The sequence below is a fragment of the Bombus bifarius genome, unplaced genomic scaffold, assembly GCF_011952205.1.
Source record: "Bombus bifarius isolate JDL3187 unplaced genomic scaffold, Bbif_JDL3187 scf7180000009739, whole genome shotgun sequence".
Lineage (NCBI taxonomy): Eukaryota > Metazoa > Arthropoda > Insecta > Hymenoptera > Apidae > Bombus > Bombus bifarius.
The window spans coordinates 296,093-310,901 of NW_022885307.1; positions in this window are offsets into that span (position 1 = coordinate 296,093).

Below are 14,809 nucleotides of genomic sequence, written 5' to 3' on the forward strand. Positions count from 1 at the left end.
TATGTTTACATTTTATTAATTAAACCCATCTTACTTAACGAATCTATTTAAACAAATTTATTTTAAAATATGCTCGTTATTATAAATATGACGGATTAGATTGTTCAAATATATTATGTTTTATAATTATAACTGTTGAAGTAATTACTTCAAGAAAATCTCTACACCTTTTTTTTGTATATTCGTGACCTGGAGATCGTTGCTACGAAGAGAATAGAATTTAGTGGAAAAATTCAAAATAAGGAGAGGTCCATATTATTGTGCCCTTGAATATAAATTTTGTTTTGTGTTACAAGGTCTAGAAACAAAAGAGCTATAAGTAGATTTCTATTGCTGTTTCTTATAGCCTTTAGCTAGAGCTACACACCAAGGTTAACTTTTTGGTAATGTCCTTTGCTATAAATATTGTATTGGGTTGTATTACTACCTAATGACAAAATCTGCAATCACTTTGTTGCCAACCCAATATATGAACGTGCTCCCCATTCTTCTTCCTATTGTATTGTAACAATGTAAGAGTGAGGATCTGGATCAGCATACAATATACTTATACTTATTTTAATATATTTTTCTATTACAAATTCATCTACTCGTTCCTCTATCAGTGAGCCTCAACAATAAAGATACAGAACCACTATATGCAAATCCACTAGTAGTTTAACGCTAGAACTACCACATCAGTCGAATTGACTGGTTTTACAATTTCATTTTCAAATTCTTACTTCGTGTTATATTTTTTTCCCGCAATGATGTAACGAGTTTCGCAACAATAATATATATATATAATATAATGAATTTTATTTTGTTTTTTATGTATTCAAACTCAAAATAATTTTGTATCAAGGCTACTTATACCAATACCAGTCAAAATAACTGGTACTTGTCAAACTGTAAAAGGATCCTGCAATCTGTTTATCGAACCAGTTTCCTCGTTTTGCACAACTTTGCACACGTTTTTAAAATTTTTACTGTGTATCATTCGATATGATGATATCTATTATGAGGGAAATTCCGGATCGATCGCTAGATCGCTAGATACTAACACTAGAAATACCACACCAGTCAAAACGACTGGTTTTACAATTTTATAAATGTGTCGACCCTCGTTTAGGGATCATGGTCCCAATGGATTAATAATACCAAAAATGTACTATATAACATGGAATTCCTTCTGTAAGAAAGTAATAAATCAATAAAAAATATTCTATTATTACGTATTTTTTAAAGACCAGTCATTTTGATTGGTTTTGGTAGAAATAGTTTCGTGTTAACTATCGGTAGTTCTAGTGTTAAAGCAAAGTAAAAAGAATCTTCTTTTGTATCAATATCCTGTACTAAGAATCTTGCTATAAATCGCACTTAAAATCTCAAATTGTATAAGTACACATCGTTTACCTTCGAATCAAATAAACGATTACTTGAAAGATATTAAAAGTAACAAAAAGTGTCGAATAGTTCCCTGTATTTATTTACACATTTATTTGAAAGCACGTATATTTTAGCTTTGTATCTCGTGATCAAAGAGACAAACAAATGAAAGCTACAAACAATGAAAGTCTACAGCAACTATAGAAGCCGTCCGTTCCAATTCAATTATTCTCAATGAATCCATCATATCCATTTAGAAACGTATAAAGCGAGAGTTATTTATGAACGCGTTTAATATTTCATTTCGAAGAAATATAAATACAATTCAATTGTCTGAAACGCGAATAATAGCCATAAATTGCTTCCCCGTTTACCGGCACAATCAACGTTCGATCAAATAACATTGAGCAGACGTCATAATGAAGCGAGACGTAAATTCCAGCAGATTCGTTTACCGCTGTCTTAATCAACTCCCCTTTGCAAGTGTGGCAATTCCATGCTTATTTTCTTCGTCGTTTTGCTCCGGATTTCGTTGCGCCTCTCCCCGTTTTTCGCCGGCCTGACAATAGGCCGTTGCGTTCTCGGAGGCGAGAAAAGGTCGCCTCTCTAAAATCCTAGTATGGGGCGGACAACCCCGGGCCGCTTTGCCATTCCTCACGGTGGGGGCTTTAGTTGCTAATATTACGGAGCCCCGCGGCGAACTGGAAAATTTCATTGGAACTTCCATTATTCATCCGCGAACCGCTCCATACCCGGCCCTCTGCCCCGTTCCTGGTCCGTTTATACCTTTCCTGGCGGTAAATTCAATTCGAATTACAAGGGCACGAATTAGCCGGCCGTGCGGACCCTCGGACCTCGCGCTTTCTCCATTTCTCTACGATTTCCTCCATTTCAGATCGCCCAATTAGCGACCGTTTTAATTTCTGCGCTCCGATTTAATAATCTACGTTGTCACAGTCAAACCTCGGTAATTCGAACTAACTCGAGGGAAGAGCTAAAATCCTCGAGTTACGGCGGTTTCGATTTATCGAAATTTCCGGGTAAAAGAGGCTCAACAAACGAAAATTCCACATATCGAAGACTCTCATAAAAAGAAGACTAAAGAGAAAACACCCCACTGACCTCAATAAAAAAATAAAAAAGACAAACTCGAAGACCCCGCTGGGGGTAGCCATCCACATGTTATTTAGCAATTAAGCTAGAAAAATTTACCGAATGTCCAACTGGACAAATTGTAAAGTACAAATTAAATAATAATAATAAAAAAAAACACATCGAAGTTTCGTTCGTCATTTCGATAAGCGTAAGTATTTTAACCTTGCTCTTGGAACTTATTTAAAAAGCGTTTAACTTGCATGGATATGCACGTGGTCAAAGGGCAAAGAAGTAGGGATACAGCTTGTGTCGTTTTACGTTATTAGAGGTGATTCTAACGATTGAATGAAAGGAGTTCATATCCAAAATATTTACCCTGGTACGTTTTTGTTTGGTTCGTTTTGGTTGTGTTGCCGTTAATTTTTGAATTCAGATTAAAATGTAGCGTCGTCTAATGTTTAATCCGATTGGCAATTAAACTCCACGTTTCGGCTAACCTGCTACGCGCAGGAGTACTGGCACGGGAGAGGATCAAAGTTGGTGAAAATAAATGTTCGCTTAATCCTATTATATTATTAGACAAATATTCTTCACAATAAATGTTTATTCGTATTCTAATTGGATATTGAACGATTGGTTTCTCATATCTTGTGACACGCGGCATAGCTACAGGTACACTTCGACTTGCAGAGGCAGCGAGGATAGAAGTTCGACTTACGGCAAATTTCGACCTGTGTCTGGAAATTTTAAATTCGGTTTACAGAGTTCAAATAACGCATCTGGACAGGTGAATTCGAGTTAGAGTAAACTTTATTTCGACTTTCAGAGATTTTCGCAGCGCAGTGGAAGGGGATGAACAAAACTGCGGTCTCGTAGAGGTTTTCGAGTTAGCGAGTTATAGCATTGAATCATAGTGTAGCGGTTCGTGGCCGTAGAAAAAGTTTCAAGTTGAAACGGAAAATTCAAAACTGAAAGATCCATAATATTGTGCCTTGGAACACTAAAGGTGTTTTGGGTTGGGCAAACTCTAGAAGAAAAAGGACTTTGAATAGATTTTTATTACTGTTTCTTGTGGTAACGTCCGTTGATATAAACGTATGAACGTGCTCCCTATGAGATTATTATTCTTTCATCGATTGATATAGTAGCATTGAGCGAGTGACGATTAAAACCGGCATACAGTATCTCTGTACTTGTACTTGTACTTATTTTAATACATCTGGCTATTACAAATTCATATACTTGTTACCTTATTAAATAAGTCTACACCTTATAAGCACCTCAATAGTATTAGGTTGTCCGAAAAGTTTCTTTCGTTTTATGAGGAAATAATAGACGTACAACGTTTTTTTTTTTTATATTATTTTGTCGAATTACGTACGGTCCATTTTGTTCTGTTGAGATAAACACCGCGACATTTCACAGACTTGGTTTCACGTTTGTATGAAGGTGCACTATTGTAAAAAAACACGTTTATGAAAGAAAGACACTTTCCGGACAGCCTATTATCTTGCTATTTGTATAGGAAACTATCGCAGTGAATTTCGAACATTTATCATTATCTGCACGATTATTTAGGTGCAAGTATAGAAACTGATCGATAGAATTGGTAGGATTAATAGGATCAATAAATGCATTTACGTCATATAAACGGAATTCTAACGTACATGAAATTACTCGAAACTAAAAACGATTTTCCATTCCAAATTTCCGAGAGTCAAAAACGATAACGAGGCAGATCTTTTTCATACAAACGTCTTTTTCTTTTCTCTACAGTTTGATCCGTGTTTTTCTCGGATACGTAGCGAACATAAAAATTGTCACAGAGAAAGGCATGGACCGCTTGGATAATTGTCCATAGGGGAAAACGAGAAATAGTTATCGATGGGTGGAGTCTTCTATTTACCGGTATACACATCCGGAAATACATTTTCGTTTCTCGCCTCGAAGGGCTGGGGCGAACGACTCAACGACCCCTGCGAAATGTCGCGAAAGCAATTTTCTCAACAGAAGCGAACGCGTTACGAATTGCCATTCGTTCGATCTTCCTTCTTCTCCTTTTCTCGCGACAACGCCTCCTCGACTTGGTCTGATCGATGGTCGTGTCTAACTGGCTGCATTATTCACTTCCGATCAAGATGCAGAACGACGAGCTTTTTTGCTGCCATTTCCGCGGAGAATGTTCGGCGAGGTGAAAAATTGAAGAGCTCCGTATGCCATGTATACACAGAGGAATATCGTGTCCCATGACACGAATTGGAATCGATTCGAATATTAATTTCAGTGTTTGCATAAGGCGATGTATGGACATTGTGGGTGGACAGTGGACAGGCGCACAGTTTATCGTGTAAGGATAAATGGTTCTGATTTTGATAACAAAATCCGTTTGTTGGATCGCTGACAATGAGTGACATTCAAATTAGAAACCTAACAAAAACGTAGGGTAAGGTGTCCAAATTTCGTCTAAAACTGAATCAATTTTTAATCTGAAGAAATTTTTATAACTAGCTTGGAATCTTAATAACGAAGATCTGTAAACGATATTTTATAAAGGTTTATACGAACGAAGTAAAAAATATATTTGTGAAAGGATGCGTTTTTCAATTGTTCAAAAAAGTGTTCCTAATTTCGTCCCTGCACTTTTGGTGAGAAAATGTTTGTTTTCCTTAGTATTATTCGCCTTTTATACATTCAAAATATGTTTCATTATAAAATTATATAAAACAAATCGTGATCTGTACAAAAATCATATACAAATTTTGTAATTTTGCGATATAGATGTGCACAGTGTACAGCAACATCCGAAGGACGCGATGTATCTAACCTGTTCTTACATCGTATAAAACAGGCCACATTTTGATCTTCTTCGCTTTCACTCGATGGTTCTATTCCGAATTTCTTTGCGAAAGCCGTGTTCCTAATTTCGTCTCCGCGTATCTACGTAGGGGGACGAAATTAGACACAAAGCTATTTTCTAATATAATTGCCAGCTGTAATCGATAAATGACAGGACGTCATTTCGGAATACGAAAGTAGAAGCAACATATTACGTGTCATCAAAACTAAATCACGTACGTTAGACGTTAAAATGCCACTTCGAATATTAAAAAATAACGTAGTGCACTGCTCATGAAAAAGCAGAACGTCACACAAGATTGTGGAAACAACGAATTCCTTTATTCTTTTGTCGCTTAACTAACGACATTCCTACTTCAAATTCCAATTGCAGCTTACAGGCTGGTGCACCTATTGACAAAGATTGATCAGGGGACGAAATTCGTGTCACTTATCCTACTTATCACGTTTTTCTTGCGTCATCTTTAGATACCAAATTTACCAAATGTCCAGCTGGATAAATTGTAAAGTACAAATTAAATAAAAAAAAAATCTTTAAATAGAAGTGAAATAATACGACAGAGAAAGTGAAACAGAAATTTATTTGCTGCGCACATTGCAATCCATTTGCACAAGCTTCGCAGTCACCCGATTCTATCGAGTGTTACCGATTTCCCTTGAATACCGTGCGTGATTTAATTTACCTAATGTACACAGATGTCTAGTTGATATTTTCCGTCAAAGTAAAGGCAGAGCAAATACATATATCTGCTTAACATAACACATGCTTCTTACACCGCGTTCTGGATTTATCTGTTGAAATAGCCGATGTACAAACGAAAGCTACTCCGTATTAGATTTTTCATACATCATTTGATCATAGCGAGCGAACATTTCATGGCGCAATTTAATCACGTAACACGCACTGCTACCGTAAGACGACTAAGACGAGCCGTTACGAGAGGGAAGTAAATTCTTTGGGTAGATTTATCAGCGCTAAAAATATTTTCAGGTTGCGACGATGCGCGTGGGTGAGTCTCATTCAGCTCGCGTCTTCGTTTTCCCCTGGACGTCGATTAATGGAGCAACGCATCGGCCGCGTTCCTTCTAAAGCCGTTGCACAACGTTGCAGTATGGCGAAATTTCACGATAGGCAGCATAAGATTCCTGTTCTAATAGTCATGAAACGTTTGAAACGAGGATGCCTTCTGCAAAGGTGAAATCCTAACATTTCTAAGCCAGTAGTTTAACACAATGCTTTTTGATTAGCTACAAGTTGGTAAAAATATTTACAATTCGTACAATAATCCGAATATAATGTATCCGAAATGGAACGATCTTTGGAATATTTAGTAGATTAAATAAAATAGTTGTGTTGAAAATGACAACGTGAGTTCGTGCTCGCCATCCATATGCAGATGGCTTAGTCATAAGAAATAATAACTGGAAGATAATCCTAGTTACAATCGATAGATTTAATCGATAGGCTTAAGGTGCTTTTTTGTTTTTATCCCTGGCTTTTGTAAGCGCTTGCAATAAAGGTTTTTTTTGGCTCACAACTGTGTGATAGATTTATCCATTCAATAAAATAATAACTATTGTGATCCTACCTCTGAGTATAGAAATAACAACAAGTTGTTATATTATATTTTAATATTTCAAACAATCTGAAAATATGTATGGAAATTACAAGGTATCTGTACAGGATGTTTATTGTAACAATCGTCACGATTTTTCAGACTTGCGATAGTCGGGGAAAAAGTTGGTTCGAATAAAAGTTTATCAATTTTCCGTCATTTACAAACTGCAATAGTAAGGATTTAAAAAAAAGTTTTACTTCGATGAAAAGTCAAGGTCACCTCTATTTTTTAAATGGAACGGTACACTTTTTTATACACTATTCGATGCATTTTTTAATCGTCTACGACAGGTAAAGGTATTAGGATACTCGGATAGAAATATGATTAGTTTGAAAGATATTTTAACTTCAATGTCGTAAAGTTTATCGTACAAAAGACAAGGAGAACGTAAAAACAATAAAGTACTACGCTGTCTTTCCCTGTCTTTCATACGTTAGGTTTTACACTACATCGGAGGTAAAATATCTTTTAAATTAATCCTTTTTCGATCCAAGTATCTTCATACATTTTTACAAAGAAGTAAAAAACAATGGTTTATAAAAAAATGTATTGTTCCATTAAAAAAGTAGAGCTGATCTTAATTTCCCATCGAAGTAAAACTTTTTCTAAATTCTTAACATTGCAATTTATAGTCGACCGAGAGCTTAACTTGATTAACTTTTGTTCGAAACATATTTTCGTCCAATTATTGGAAGTGCCTGAAAAATCGCGGCAACTGATGATTTTTAGACCACCTTGTATATGTATAAGCAGTGAATTTTTATTTTATCCATTACATATATTGATAAGTCAGAATATTTAGCGAGACCATTTTTATCACTAATTACACATTTAGAACCATTGTCTACACCTTACGTTAATTTTCTGTACGTTTGCAATAGATAGACTGCGGATTTTTATGCAGATTCATATTTTTAAGATAGTTATTATAGTTATAGTTAAATATATTATAGTATATATCAGAGCTAAAAAAGTAGAACGTTGGTAGAAAATCCTGTTTCCTTCTAAGTTTTATAGAAAGTACTGTACCTTGGGTATTTTATATATTTTTTCACATTATTTTATGTAATTTTGCACTTTCAAATTTCCTATAAATGCATAAAAATCCGCAATCTAGTAATTTGCAGTTTTTATCCTACATGTATATTCTCGGATTGTATGCAAACTATGAGAAGACAATCACGTTAGTCGTATCTGCATGTACAATGCGGATTTTAAAAAGTTTCGTATAATACGTACATACATACAACATTTCTACCATAGTAGAATCGCACTATAATTAATCTTTATTTAATCCCTAACATTTAATTCGTCTCTTCTATTTGTCTGGTGTTTGACATTTTGTATTTAATTAAGTAATTTTCTCGTTATCTGTCAACACGTTTAGACGTTAACCATTTATTTCTTCATTGCCTCGCGTTTTCTCGCAACATTACGTGTCAAAAATCAAAATACGAATACACGACGCTTGGTCGGCAGGCGAACGAATCTGACCTGTTGGTAAATTACACAGTAGCGTACACCGATCTATCCCAAAGACTTTGCGAAACCTTTGCAATCAGTATGAGCTACTATTAATTACAACGTGCCTTTGCCTCTTTTTTTCTAATCCATCAAACCCCCTATTAATGCATACATGCACGTTACGTGCTTCTATCTCACGCTAGACGGTCTCAGGCAACGTGATTCTCTTTTCTCTCATCATCGTAAGTATGGTTTCGAGGTTCATCACGGATTCGTTAAATGCCAAAATTACAAAAATGCACGTGTATGTAGCTACATGTTAATTGCGATGCATATCGTGTGGCATTAAGTGAAAGTTATAGACTGTGTAGATTGTTGTTAACGAAAATTATTATTTTACATAAGAAATATGAATTTGTGTTCAGAAAAGTATGAATTAGGAAAGTTGCGCGATCTATTTATGTTTTATTAAAGAAATTATCTACATGTGTATCTGGGCTGTTGAATAACAAAATCATTACATAAATTGAGGATTTCTTGTAGACAACACTGTAAATGAAAAATTAAAAACTGTTTCTTTATCATGTAGTGTGCCACATGCCAATGTGTTGTAGTATAGCATTTATGAGGAATTTCCATTGGTAAATAATTACTAATATTGTTTGAGGATGATGCTACCGCTCCGTTCAACATTATCTTTGTATAAGACAATGTAAGTTAAGCGATAGACATGTTCCAGCACATGGACATTAAATATCATAAGTTTTATAATTGTTCTCACTTACACATTACAAAACATTTTTATAATAAAAATAAAAAGAACATCTTGAAGAAATATATTTTTTGTTTTTGTACCAGTAATCTAGGGACAAATAGGATTGGTACATATATTGCCTGCAAATTTAAATGAATGGCACATTCAATTTTCGATACAACTAAGAGACACATATAGACTTTTCTACAAAACCTATTTGTCTGATGAATATTAGTGCAAAAAATAGAAAATTTCCTGATGCATTAGATTATTTTATACGCTTAAGATTCTATAATAATGAAAGCAGATGAAATTTCGAAAGTAATTTCAAGTCAGAGAAGCCTTTTCTCTTTCTGCTAAAAAATATGGTGTTCGGTATTTACAGTGTTGTCTACAAGAAGTCTTCAATTGTACATGTTGCGTAACATCGTCACACTATACACTGTATTCTTTAAGATTGTTACTCAATGAACGCCTTTCATCTCACACCACTGTGTTTTTCTCCGAAACTAATTTCTACATAACCATAAAACGTGGCAATTAAGTTTTGCAAGTTCGTTCAGTCCCTCTCATAGTGACAAATAACTTTCGAAAGGAACATTTTGTCTTTTGTTACGAAGCGTGTCGTCAATCATCAATCATAGTTTATAGAAAAGTCTTTTTTGCAATACGCTCATGTATTTATGACTCATCCATACGTGATCACAAAAGTTTGAGACACGTTTTCACTGCACAGCATTCACTTCTATAGTTTACTGTTCGATGAATAATGTGCCCTGAATGATAAACCTATTAAATGATATAAAGTGGCATAAAATGTATATAAATATAGTGTAATAATAATACAATAGTTATAGTTACAATACTATAGTAAAATAGAGTAATAATAAGAATAGTAATAATAGCGTAGTAAGATATAGCAATAATAAGTATAGTAACATCATCATAGTAAGATATAGTCATAATAAGTGTAGTAACAATGGTATAGTAAAATATAGTAATAAGTATAGTAATAATAACATAAAATAGTGAGCAATACGAAGAATGTTTTACGAATGAGAAGCAAGTGAGATCAAAATACAAAATTTACTCCACATCCTAATTTTATATAATCCTTCTACTGAAATTTTAAAAAAATTTGTTAGTCTATGAATTAATCGTAATTAATAATAATATGTCGGGATAAATTCCAGTAGAATATATATTATACATTCACAAATTTTTTAATTAATTAGCTATATATATATTATATATTATTGTAATTTACAAAGCTGCGAATTGTATCAATTTAAAGCTGATTTTTAGAATTTAGATAATAATGATTTTTATGTAAGTCGATATAACATAATGCGATAATAGATAATCGTATAAAGGAGTTCTGCTCGAAATATTGGATTGTATCGATAATGATATTGCGCGAGTAAGATTATACTTTAAATGAGATGAGAAAAGATTACGAAATTTTATCTTCAGTACTGTAGGATATGATGGAATAACTTCTCGTACGGTACTCGTACGGGTATCGTAACAGTATGAAAGTTTTAAGCCCCGTAGATCCATATAGGAAAGCGTGGAAGTTTTAAGCCCGATAGACCTACGTATATCTATATATCGTAGTTCGAAAATTTACTTTCCTATAAAAATGATTTTCGCACTCTCGGGAAATTTACTCAGTATCTTGAGAAAATTCGTGCGAAGGATATGCATAAGTTATCTTATGCATATAGTTATACCAATGCGTATTCGTGACGATAAAAATTATAAATTCCAATCTTTTTTACTGACTTTTCGATTTAATTTGTGCAATTATCTATGTCTGAGTATCGTCTTACTGATTTTTTAAGTATATTACTGACTTTAAAGGAAATTTTGACATATGACAATGGCACTGTACCATTGTACCACTGTACCAGCACCTTCCTTTAACTATATTTCGATAGGTACTTCAAGTATTTTATAAACCATAACAGTATATTTACTATAACACGAATGATTTTTCTCGTTCATTATAAATACATACAAAATGAAGACAAACATTAGAAGATAATGCGAAATCCTTGATTTTATTTGTAAGACACGTTACAACATTCGAAGGTAATTGCATCAATTTTCCACGTATTGAACTTTGCCTTATCGTAACGTTAATTTAACTCTTCGTCGGGAATATGAAGCTTCGCTAACGTGAGCAGCATTGTGTGTCTTTTAGTCTGGCCTGATTTCTTGTAGTTTTGCGCTTTAGAAAGATCCGAACAAATTCTGAAGTACTTATTATAGTCCCCAATTTCCTATACAAGTAATACTTTAACCAAATGTTTAAACTTTTTCGCGATAAAAATAGAAATTTGACGGAAAGTTATGAGAAAATGGGAATTTATTTAAAACTACACAATTTTGTACTTAACAAATATTTAAAAAAAGCTATTGTAGAATCTTATCCGTAAGATTATGATCTTTCAGAAAAATATAAAGAAATTTAACAGCCCTTAGAAAAGTATAATCATTTCGAGGCCTAAATTTGTGGGATTTTTCAGTGGATTACTCGTTATTGGAAAATGACCTGAAACTCGCGGCGAAAACGAAATGCTCCGTATCTCATACTTACTAACGTATGAGAAACATAGGAGACATACGACACTGAGGCTGTTGCCAAGAGATTAGTATATATACCAAAACAAAAAAAATTATGCATATAAAAAATCCACTTATTTAGCAAAAGAGAAATAAAATAGTCAAACTCGAAGATGGTATCCCACTGGAGGTAACCATCCACACGTTATTTAGCAATTAAGTTAGAAAAATTTACCAAATGTCCACCCGGACAAATTGTGAAGTACAAATTAAATAATAAAAAAAAAAAGAAAGAAACTTAGCAAAAGACTGACGTTGGCGTCAATATAGGTCGCTAAAGGCACAGTGCTCATTTTACCCTCGTGGTATTTGAAACTGGATTGAACCAAGTAAACGATATATGGATAGTCAAAGCCTTGTAGATATATATACAGGGTGATTGGTAACTGGTGGTACAAGCGGAAAGGGGGTGATTCTGCGCGAAAAAAGAAGTCGAAAATATAGAATAAAAATTTTTCGTTTGAGGCTTTGTTTTCGAGAAAATCGACTTTGAATTTTCGCTCGGTACGCGTGCACTTTATCACGTCTCGTTATAACGGATTTCACTGTAGATTTTTAAAAAAATTTAAAAAAAAGAAAAATTAAAAAAAAATTTATTCTATATTTTTGACTTCTTTTTTCGCGCAGAATCACCCCCTTTCCGCTTGTACCACCAGTTACCAACCACCCTGTATATTTAAGTGTTTTAGCTGCGTGAACTATGGAATCTGACACCTTCGTTTTGGAGAAATTAAACAATGAAAATTTCGTTTGGTTCTCAACAATTGCTTGTTTTTATACGATTATTATGAAAAATGAATGCATGTGTGCATAGTATGTGACAGCAAAAATTATTGAACATATTGAAAATAAATTATCTGTGTACATAGATAGATTTGTTTAGCACAAGTGGACGCCAATATTGTTTTCTCTGTTTATTTTGTATTACTAACGGTTAGTTTTCAAGAATTCAATTCAAAATATTGACGTGGTTTCCTCAAATATAAATTCAATAAAGCAATAATTATTACAACAAAGGATTATTTTCTACTTATATTTCTACTTACATTTCTAATTACATTTTCTAATTTATTACCTATAATCAATAATAAGAAATGTAATGTATTGGAATATTTTTGAGAACCACGACAAATAAACGTCCGTCTCTATAAATCATCTCATACGGTTTTCCTTATGTCGTTTGAAGTTTATTCTCGAGTATATTCTACGTTCTTATGAAATAGCCTATCTACAACTTATTCAAGCTATTTAATACAAATTATAATTATATATTTATTTATATAATATTATAATTATAATTATATATTAATAAGCGGGAGATGAAAGTCTCGCAATCAGTGTGATACGAAGGCGAAGGCGCTGCTATGCATTTGTTAAGGCGTCAGCAATTAGTTTTGCAGGATTTACGATACTGACGCGACTTCCCTATTTTCCTATTTTGGAGTTTAGATTTCTATACGTATAACTGCTACATACCACGTAATTTCGTTTATAGTCAGGAGAACTTTAATTTCTATAAAATTAACGAAATAGTCGGAGTTTCGCCTGGCACTTCAGTAACAGTTGGCGTATTGTAAACTCTCGCAGTATCGAACCTACGCACGCGAACGGTGTGCATCGCCACATTTACGCGACTTTGCCTAACTCAGATGACCTGTACTTCGTACCTACGTCCTCAGATCGGCGTTCTCTTGGGCGGTAGCAATATTTGAGAAGTTAACTAATTATTCGTTGCGCAACGCTCAGCCTCCTGTCTCGTAAGGAACTTGGCGCATCCTACCCTCGTGGAAGGGAATGAAAGATGCGAGTTGGAAACTCCAGACATTGACAGTGTCATGAATAATTATAAACTCGATTCTATTTTTAGGTTCTTCGTAATATTAAAACAAAAATTGATGAGATCGTTCATATAATTTCATATTGTAATGTAAGACAAAATTGAAGGTACGGTAAAGAAAAATTGTCTTCTTTCTGGAGAAACTGAAATTTTTTCTTAAAATAGTGTTTTTGGCTGTGAAGAAATATAAACTTCATGTTAATTTTGTTACCTTTTCATTCAATATTCGGTGGATCTAATCTGTACTCACGCATCATCATACAGTCCACTTTGAAAGTCGAAAACCGCTAAGTATTCGCGACGTAACAGCACCTTCATCTTCCACCTTTTTCAACCCCTTTGTATTTCACGCTTGCCGCTTTATTTTCGGCGTAATATTCGCATTGTTCCGGCATAGTTTGAAGCGTAGAAGGTCCTCGGTTCCCTTTTTCGTTCCAGCGAACCGTCACGAGTCACGGGATGAGCTCGTGCTCGAGCCCTCGTAAATCCATTTATTTATTTATTTATGTGCCACGGGAACCGGATGGCCATGGGGACGCGCAGAGGCTTATACCGGGGCATGCATCGAACCGGGATTCCCGTGGGACCGTGGCCACGAGATGGGGAGATCGCAAAAGTCACGGAGAACGCGCAGGATATTTCGTGTAGGTTGATGCCTATGCCAGGAGAAGTAAATTCTCCGGAGGCAACGTGGGTTGAAACGAAAATGCTGTTGTGCCACTTATACGGAGAAAGAATCTACCTACCGACTACCCTCTTGGCTCTTCATCGCCGCCCTTTCTCTATCGTCATCGACTATTCGGCATTCCCTACCCTGATTTCTTTCGTTTTCTTATGGTCTTACGCAAATATTTAATGACACGTTTCTGGTTTTGGAAAGTACGTTGTCTTAATAACATTAACTAAATTAATTAATTTTGATGTTTTCTTATGCTCTTACACGAATATTTAATGACACGTTTCTGGTTTTGGAAGGTACGTCGTTTTAATAAAATTGATTAATTTAATTAATTTTGATGTTTTATAATGCAAATATCGTAATTCTATCGGAATAAATTTTTAGAACGCGGTAAAAAAGCAAGTACACTGTATGTCCGTTTTAAGTGTATACAGGCGATTATTTCTGTAAATTTGAGAAATAGAAATAAATGTTTCAGTAAAAAGTTATATGGTATCAAAGCGGACATA